The sequence below is a fragment of the Rhagoletis pomonella genome, unplaced genomic scaffold (assembly GCF_013731165.1).
Source record: "Rhagoletis pomonella isolate Grant_MI unplaced genomic scaffold, Rhpom_1.0 Rhpom_scaffold_00004, whole genome shotgun sequence".
NCBI classification, from domain to species: Eukaryota; Metazoa; Arthropoda; class Insecta; order Diptera; family Tephritidae; genus Rhagoletis; species Rhagoletis pomonella.
Window position 1 is genome coordinate 44,855,142 of NW_023458558.1, and position 8,057 is coordinate 44,863,198.

Consider the following 8,057-nt stretch of genomic DNA (forward strand, 5'->3'; position numbering starts at 1 on the left):
CATAGTTTGAAAATATTTGGTTTTATTTACATTTTATTAATTTTTAAAATTTTTAATAAAAGTATAGTTTATACTACAAAACAATCTATAAAACACAATGTTTCTAGCTTGTGTGGAAAAAATTTACTGTACGAGTTTGACTTACACGCACTGTACTCCTAAAAAAACTTTTTAAATCCATTTGTAAATCAAATTTTGAGTCTGAACTACTAATTTCCTCACTGGAATTAAGTGTACTATATTATTCATTCCAAATTAAGTGCGAATATTTACTTTATAATACTCAAACGTATTATTTTTAAAAAGAATCTGAAGAGGATAAACTCTCCATTCTTTAAGGACAATATTCATTGAAATGTAGTTGATTTACAAATCAATTTTTAGATTTAGGCTCGAATCGTGACAGACTTGAGTCGGTAATAGTGCGATCACAAATTACATGAGTCCACAACTGAAATTCAACTGTTAAACCAACTTAAATTTATTTATCTATTAAAACGTTCATACAGCTCTTTTATCTTTTTGATCTGAGCTCCGACCATTAGCTGGGTATCTGGCAATTTCCCATGACGAATACTTGCACCGACTGGAAATATTTTCAACTACAGCTAGAACAACTATTGGAATATAACCATAGGTATTACTACTAGCGAGCAGCTCGCGGACGCAGTACTTCATTTCATGTAGCAACTTTAGTTGGCGGCGTGGAGTAGTACACCCACTCCAGAACAAGCTCCTCAGGGAAAAATATATCCAACATTTATAAGCAACTTAGTAGTAAAAAACGGAAATTACGGAAACGCTGGCAAAAAATCAAATATCCAAAAAACAAATCGAAACTGAACTTAGCACATCAAAAGCTAAACTTTCCTTCTAAGCGATTTTGGTAGAAGCTCAACACAGCGATAAAAACATTAAAAAAAGGCGCATTCAACCTGTTCGGTCTCACAGCTATTAAAAGCACAGAATACTCCTTGTGGAAGGCCGCTAAATATGTATTTCAATAGACCAATGCACCACATTGCTCCCTTTAAAATTGATAAAAGGCAGTGGGCCAAGTCAAGTAAGCAAAAATCTAAATAAATTTTCCCCACGAGTGGTGAATGAGAGAGCTTTTTTCAAAGACTTTTGTGCTAGAATAACAAATTTTTTAAAATAGATTTTTTCCCAAAAAAACAGTTCACTCACCATATTTCTAACGTTCACCAAAACTTCTTCTTTATCACTATATACTTTAACTAGAAAAATGCCTTTGCCTGTTTTTGTTTTGCTTGCGTCGCTTGTTCAGCATCAACCGTTTTTTGTCTCTTCTGAACATTTGGGATTTTTTGAGTTGTGACTGTTTTTAATTTAAGGTGCGATATGTGTATTCAAGCCCAGGTGTACATATATACTCCTACATGCCTATAAATGTTGAGCCTCGTTAATTCTCCGAATTTCTATTCATCTCTTCCTTTAGGCCTTGCGTTTGTGCATGTCGCTTATTTAAAAGTTTCCAGAGCCACTGCAAAGTAGATCCACATATACCAATACCTCTCAAATGCAAACGAAATATCAGTTATGCATATGAAAGACTAGTGGCAAATTTTGTGTGTACATGTCTGTATATACATTAGGGTGGTCCAAAATAAGTAAAGTCGAACTTTTCTATGTATTTTGTACGGGAAAAAACTACTTTTCGTGGAAATGGTATAGAGTTCTTAAAATCAATATTTTTCGATCCGAAAACTCTTCTTCTCTTCAGGAGACTTCCAATAACAATATCCAATTATTTATTTAACCATTTTTTAATAATGAAGATTTTTAATTTATCCCCCCATTGCATTTTCTGGCATTTTCTAGGGGTTTTGGCTACTAAGAAAAAATTGTTAAGAAAAAAATTGGGTTTTATTATTGGGAATCTGTTGTAGGGAAATCAAAAATATTGATTTTCAAAAATTCCATACCATTTCCACGAAAAGTTCTTTTTTTCCCATACAAAATACATGGAAAACTTTGAGCGCTTTGAGCGACCTCCAAATATTTTTGGATTTCAAAATAAAAATAGGGGTATACTTTTTTCGATATAGAACAATCGTAGGGGATGATACCATAAAAATTCCGACTTTACTTTTTTACATGCGTTTTTGGACCACCCTATCAAACATATGTACATACATATGAATTCACATACAAAAATATATTTACGTAAGTGCAATATGGACAAACAAGCTTTGACGCACACATGCATGAATTTTGGCGTATAAGAACTTGGTCCACTTTTATTGGTTCAATACATCGACATGCATACATATGTGAGTATATTTTATACGGCATCGTCCCTTGTGGCCATTACTCTTTCTCCTTGAAGCTTCCAATGGAAGGAAAACGAGATCCAAACACAAGAAGTATGTAAATAAATTTTTTCCCAATTTCATTTTAAATTTTAAGGCAGTAGCAAACGGTTGTTCCAATTTTTACTTTATCCAGTATCCTCGCAGATAAGCATATTAAAAAATATGAAACATACATGTGTGTCTTTATATGTATGGGCGCATGTTTAAGGGCATTAGGACGCATCGACCCCACAGATTTCGCAAAGCTTACATGGTACATATAAAGCAGTTTAGTGCACTAAAAACCTCCCCCGGCCATGGCCAAAAATCATGTTTTCTTTATACATTATTTTGGTATAGTCCGATTTTACTGACAATTGCGTGATGCCGTTACAAGCGGAGGGACGAGATACGTCTTTTTAAGGCGATGAAATGACCGGTAGAAAGACGTGAGTGACAAGAGCTTGGATGCTGGTAGTAAGAAATGCAAGCCAAAATTGTATTTGAAACGAATGTAGCATTCAAATGGGTTAAGCACCGGGTTTAGGTAGTTCCTACAGAAGAGACTGAAATCGAATAACAGACGGCTATAAAAGTATTCTTCCCAAAAGCGTTTGAATGGCATATTTCGGAACGAATTTCTGTTTTATTTTTTAAAATTTGGTTTGGTAAACCAGTTGCGGCATTATGCAATTGAATGGCATCAAATATGTTGCTCTTGACGAAAATGAACTCAGTCTAATGTATAGATGCACGCTTGTTAAGTGCAATTGTCTCTGTCGCCGTACATGCCTTTTTCACATCCTATTGATGATACTGTTTGAAATGCAGAAGACTTTCATAAAAAACTAATTAGAACTTATCTGTATGATCTCAGAAAAATTCCAGATTTTCGCCAAATCCTGGAAAATACCATAGATTAGCCAAGATGCTGTTGACAACACGAAGAGAGGCTGCGTCTAAAACGTCATATCTAAATTTAGGATACTGGCTATATAGGCTGACGCTGACCATAACTTTTAGATCCGCATAATGGCTTTGGCCATAGTAAAAGGTAGTTGTCCTTTAAAATAAAGGATTGATGACTAACATAACTACATATATAAATAAATATATATTAATTAAGTTTTACGTTTCACAGGCGAAGAATCCAACACAATCTAAATGGTTTAGTTTTATTGAAACCAAAACTAAATATACCCATAGTAGTTGTAGAAATTAGTTTAGCTAACTGACCCACACTGATCCCTAAGGGATATGCAGTACTCAGAATTATCTTTTCAAAGATATTTTCCACTTTGAATTCGGGTCATTATTAAAAAGCGTCACGCTAAAATTCGCTGTAAAAAAGTTTCCAAACTAGGTAATGTGTTTTTTAGAAATTTGTTCGCCATTCCGCCTAATGTACGCGCATACATACATATGTGCACACACTTGTTGACGGCATCCTTGATTCATAATATGCTAACACTAACCCCCTGCACGGTTGAGATGTTCATAAGCCAAATGAAATAATTTTATTTTGTTTAGTTCTCCATCGACATACGAGTATGCAGTGAGCAGAGTGGTGTGTGTATGGGGTACAAAGTACATAAGTGTTGTGTACAAACATACATAAATCAAATGTCTGTATATACTTGCTTTGTTTTGTGCATACTAAATGTCAGTTGGCAGTAAAGCCCGTCTCGTTCGTGATTGACAAAAGCCTCAAACGTGAGTTTCGCTAAAGGATTAGGATCTCGGTTAAAAGTGGACTAATGAAACAGCATACATACATACGTATGCATACTTGTGTGAAGCGGCACTTTCTCGTTGAATCAAATTCCTTCAGTAAATCGATACAGAGTCAATGAAAAACTATAGACAAATATTGAGGATGTGCTAATGTAGCAATAAAAAATTATCTTGGCACTAAGAATTTAAATTCTTGGTTTTGTTTTCAGTTTTGAAATTGATTTTTTATTGATTCATCTTAAATGTACGCTCATATATGAATATGTACGTACATTGGAATGGCCCAAAACGCATGTGAAAAAAGTTAAGTCCAAATTTTAATTCTCTCACCCCTAGGATTCCATAAAAAAATGTATATTGAATAAAAACATTTTTTATAAGATAAACAATTATTAGTGGTTAATAAAAAAAATCAACCCCCGCACCATTTAACGGCTAAATTTGTTGTGGAGTTATTTGTTTCCATTTAAGTAACATTTAAGCACTTTGGACCAGGTTAACCGATTTCTATAATTCAAAATTCCAATACTAATTTGGTTTAGATCCGATCATTGGAAATTAACGGTACTCTTAAATTTTTATATGTTTCTATTTTATTTACGATGCCTTATTTTCTGATATAATTTTCAGTCCACAGACAGACGGCAACGTTGATCCGGATTAACGGCGCAAATGATCTGATCAAAATTGTGCCTTGACAGATGGCAGGAATGCCAATTACCGCGCCACGAGATCGTAGGTTCGAATCCCGCGGCAGGGTAGAATATTCATTTAATTTTTTAATTCATTCAATTATAACTTTATATTTTTGTATGTTGTTTTAAATTAGCTGTTTTTGACTTTTTTAGCAAAATTAAACTCTAAACTTTTAAATTAAGTAATATTAAAATAAATAATGTAAAATAAAATAAAACAAAAGAAAATAAAATAAAGCAAAACTAAATATATTAAAAAAAAAAATAAATAAAAAAATAAATAATAAAAACAACAATTTTTTTGGCAATAGCTTCAACCGAGGATCGAATCTGGGATCTGCAGACTTGTAGCACATAGCTCTCACCACTCGGCTAACGGGGATAAAGGGATCGACTGCTTTATATGCGTATGTGTTTACTCAGTGAGCTCAGTGTGGTCACCGAAAATTCCCTTGATTCGGGTTAAGTTTGGGAACTAACTCTAGGACTAAATCCGGATCAACTGCAGTTAATGCCAGAGATCATTCCGAATTAACGATTTGATTCGGATCAACGCTGATGTCTGTCTATGCTTTAATTAAAATTCTAACTAACCTATTATTAAATTTTTAATGTAGATATCGGATCTACATAACCGAAAAATTTTACAATTTTCCAAAATGTTTATTCGCACTACTCAGAACAGCTGTAGATGCACTACAAGTATAGCGCCAAGCAAGAAACAGCACAAGGTATGTTCATGAACAAGTGGACACGGTCAGGTATGTACATACATACATACATGCATACATATGTACGTTACATGTATGTATGTAGTGTGTCCCCAAGTAGGTTGTACTAAATAGTACATCGATGAGCTTGTTTGCAACGGAAATGCGTGTTTTTCTTTTAACATTCGATGAATTTCCGGTGTTGATAGATCCATGGGTAACAACGGCGAAACTGTTCTTGCGGTTGTGCGAACATATTAAGCCACTGTTTTCTCTTCAATACATTTGTGTATGAGTGTGTAAAAGTAAATTGCTATGTTCAGATGTATGTACTTGCAAGTGTTTGACACAACACATCTTAACACACATATGTACATACATACTTGGTAGAGTTTGTTCCAGCAATGCAAGTCACCATCGTCAGCTTGCGTGTGCGTTGTGGCATTCGTTTCCTTGAATTTTTCTGTGATTTCCTTTTAGAAAATTGCCTGAAGTTGTTAGGTGACTGGAAATCGATTTTGTGGCAACGCAACGATACTCCAATCAATTTTAACTTTCGACATGCCATACTGCGGACAGCAGCTTATTGTAGGTGATGAGGATGAAAGAGAAGCAGCAGGGAATGCAGAAGAAGAAGAAGCGCGTAGATGCTTTGCCAGGCAATAAATTTATGTGCACCCATTTGGTAGCACTTGCTATCGAAGTAGATATTCAGTGTTGCAACTTCTAGCCATACATTTACATGAACTCCATATACATATTTACATGCGTACATACGTATGTCTTGAAAGGTGTGTAAACGCCAATAAATATGAAATATGCGGTTGCATGTGGCAGTGTGTAAAGAGGCATTTTCTAATTTCTTGTGTGTTGCCCATACACACTGGATAACATTGGAACCAACACTTTTTATACACTACACTCGTTGCGATATTGAGTTTAATAAAATTTACATTTTTGAATTTAATTTTGATTCCCTATTTCAACACAGCGAGTGCCGTTAGAATAATTATACTACATACACATGTAGGACATATGTATGTACAGGCATATTCAGTTTTATTAAACAAAGAAAACAAAAACATACCAACTAAGTAACAGCTGCGCTAGAAACGATTTGATTTTATCACTGTTATACATATACATATATACATAAGGATTTGGTACACTGGTACACAACTTTCAGGTTTAGTACTTTTTTTAAATCTGTTAGAGAAGATATAAAATATTTGCGAATTTTAGCGCCATTTATATTATAAAAGATATATATACTTTTATTTGGTAGTTAATCTTAGTTCAATAACTATCTATAATAAAATGGTACTGATTGGTAATCCGATCATCGGATCATGAAGAAATTAACGAAGATTTTAAATTTGTATATTAGAATTGAAGTCGGTTTTGTTTTTTGCTTAAAAATTACGTGTTTTAATTAAACGATACTAATTTGAATTAAAAATAATACCGATTGGGGAAATTTTTTGAGACGGGTATAACTTCTTGAGCAGTCAGATTTAAAGCTCGGGATTTTCAGACATTTTTTTGTAGGTTCGGAGGAATAAAATGACAGGTCTTAAACAAATGTGCCAGTTACCAAATGCGAGAAAAAAGGCTGCCCATAACTGTAACTAGCGTATTCTATAAAAAATGTGAATTTTCTTGTGGTAGTCGTTGAGCGGTACTTATTTAACATTTATGGGTATAAAATAAACTTCTTCAATTCTTCAAAAGAAAAATCCTAGGTTAAAGGACAATGTGCTACTTATCATTGCTGAAAAATCTTCTTGAGAAAATGCGTGATCAATGTGCAATTTTTTACATAATATTGGTTTTTCGTTGAGCACAACCAATCAAGGGCGAAAAGGTTCATAAGCCCTGGTGTAATATTTTGTGTTTGTGTATTTGGGTCTGTGTAAAAAATGCTCACCTCTAGAAATTATTTTAATGGTCAGTACTAGATAATCCTTACTGATATAAATGCGAAAGGGTTGTTTGTTACGCTTTCACGCTTTAACTACTCAACCGATCTTAATAAAATTTCGCAAACTGGCGTCATTTAGCCCAACTTAAAAGATAGGGAAGCTTTTATCCCGCTTAGACAAAGGGGCGTGGGAACTCCCTGTGAAAGTATTTGTGGTAGAGTACTGGTATGGAGATATATGTAATCAATACTATACTCATGGAAAAAATGTGGGTTCTTGGAAAGGGCCCGTGGCACCTGCCATAAAGACTAAATTTTTTATACTACCACCTGTTAAAAAATTTATTTTTATTCAAAGTATTTAATAAGCTAGATTAATTATTTGTCCTACCTATTTTTATGATAAACCTGAAAAATTTCAAACATCAATTTATCTGACCTTTGACCTTGAATAATTTTTTTACAGATCTGAATCGATAAGGACTTTTCAAATTTCATTTATAATGACGTTCGTAACATACGTACCAATTTTCAGCTTTTTGCGAGTTACTGCAACCTTGGAAATTTAACTTGACCGGGCAAATGGAAAACAATTTTGAAAATATGGTTTAAATTAAGTAGCAATTAAAAAATATTAGTTACGCGGCTTATAATGCACTTAAGTTGGGTTCACAAGTGATCA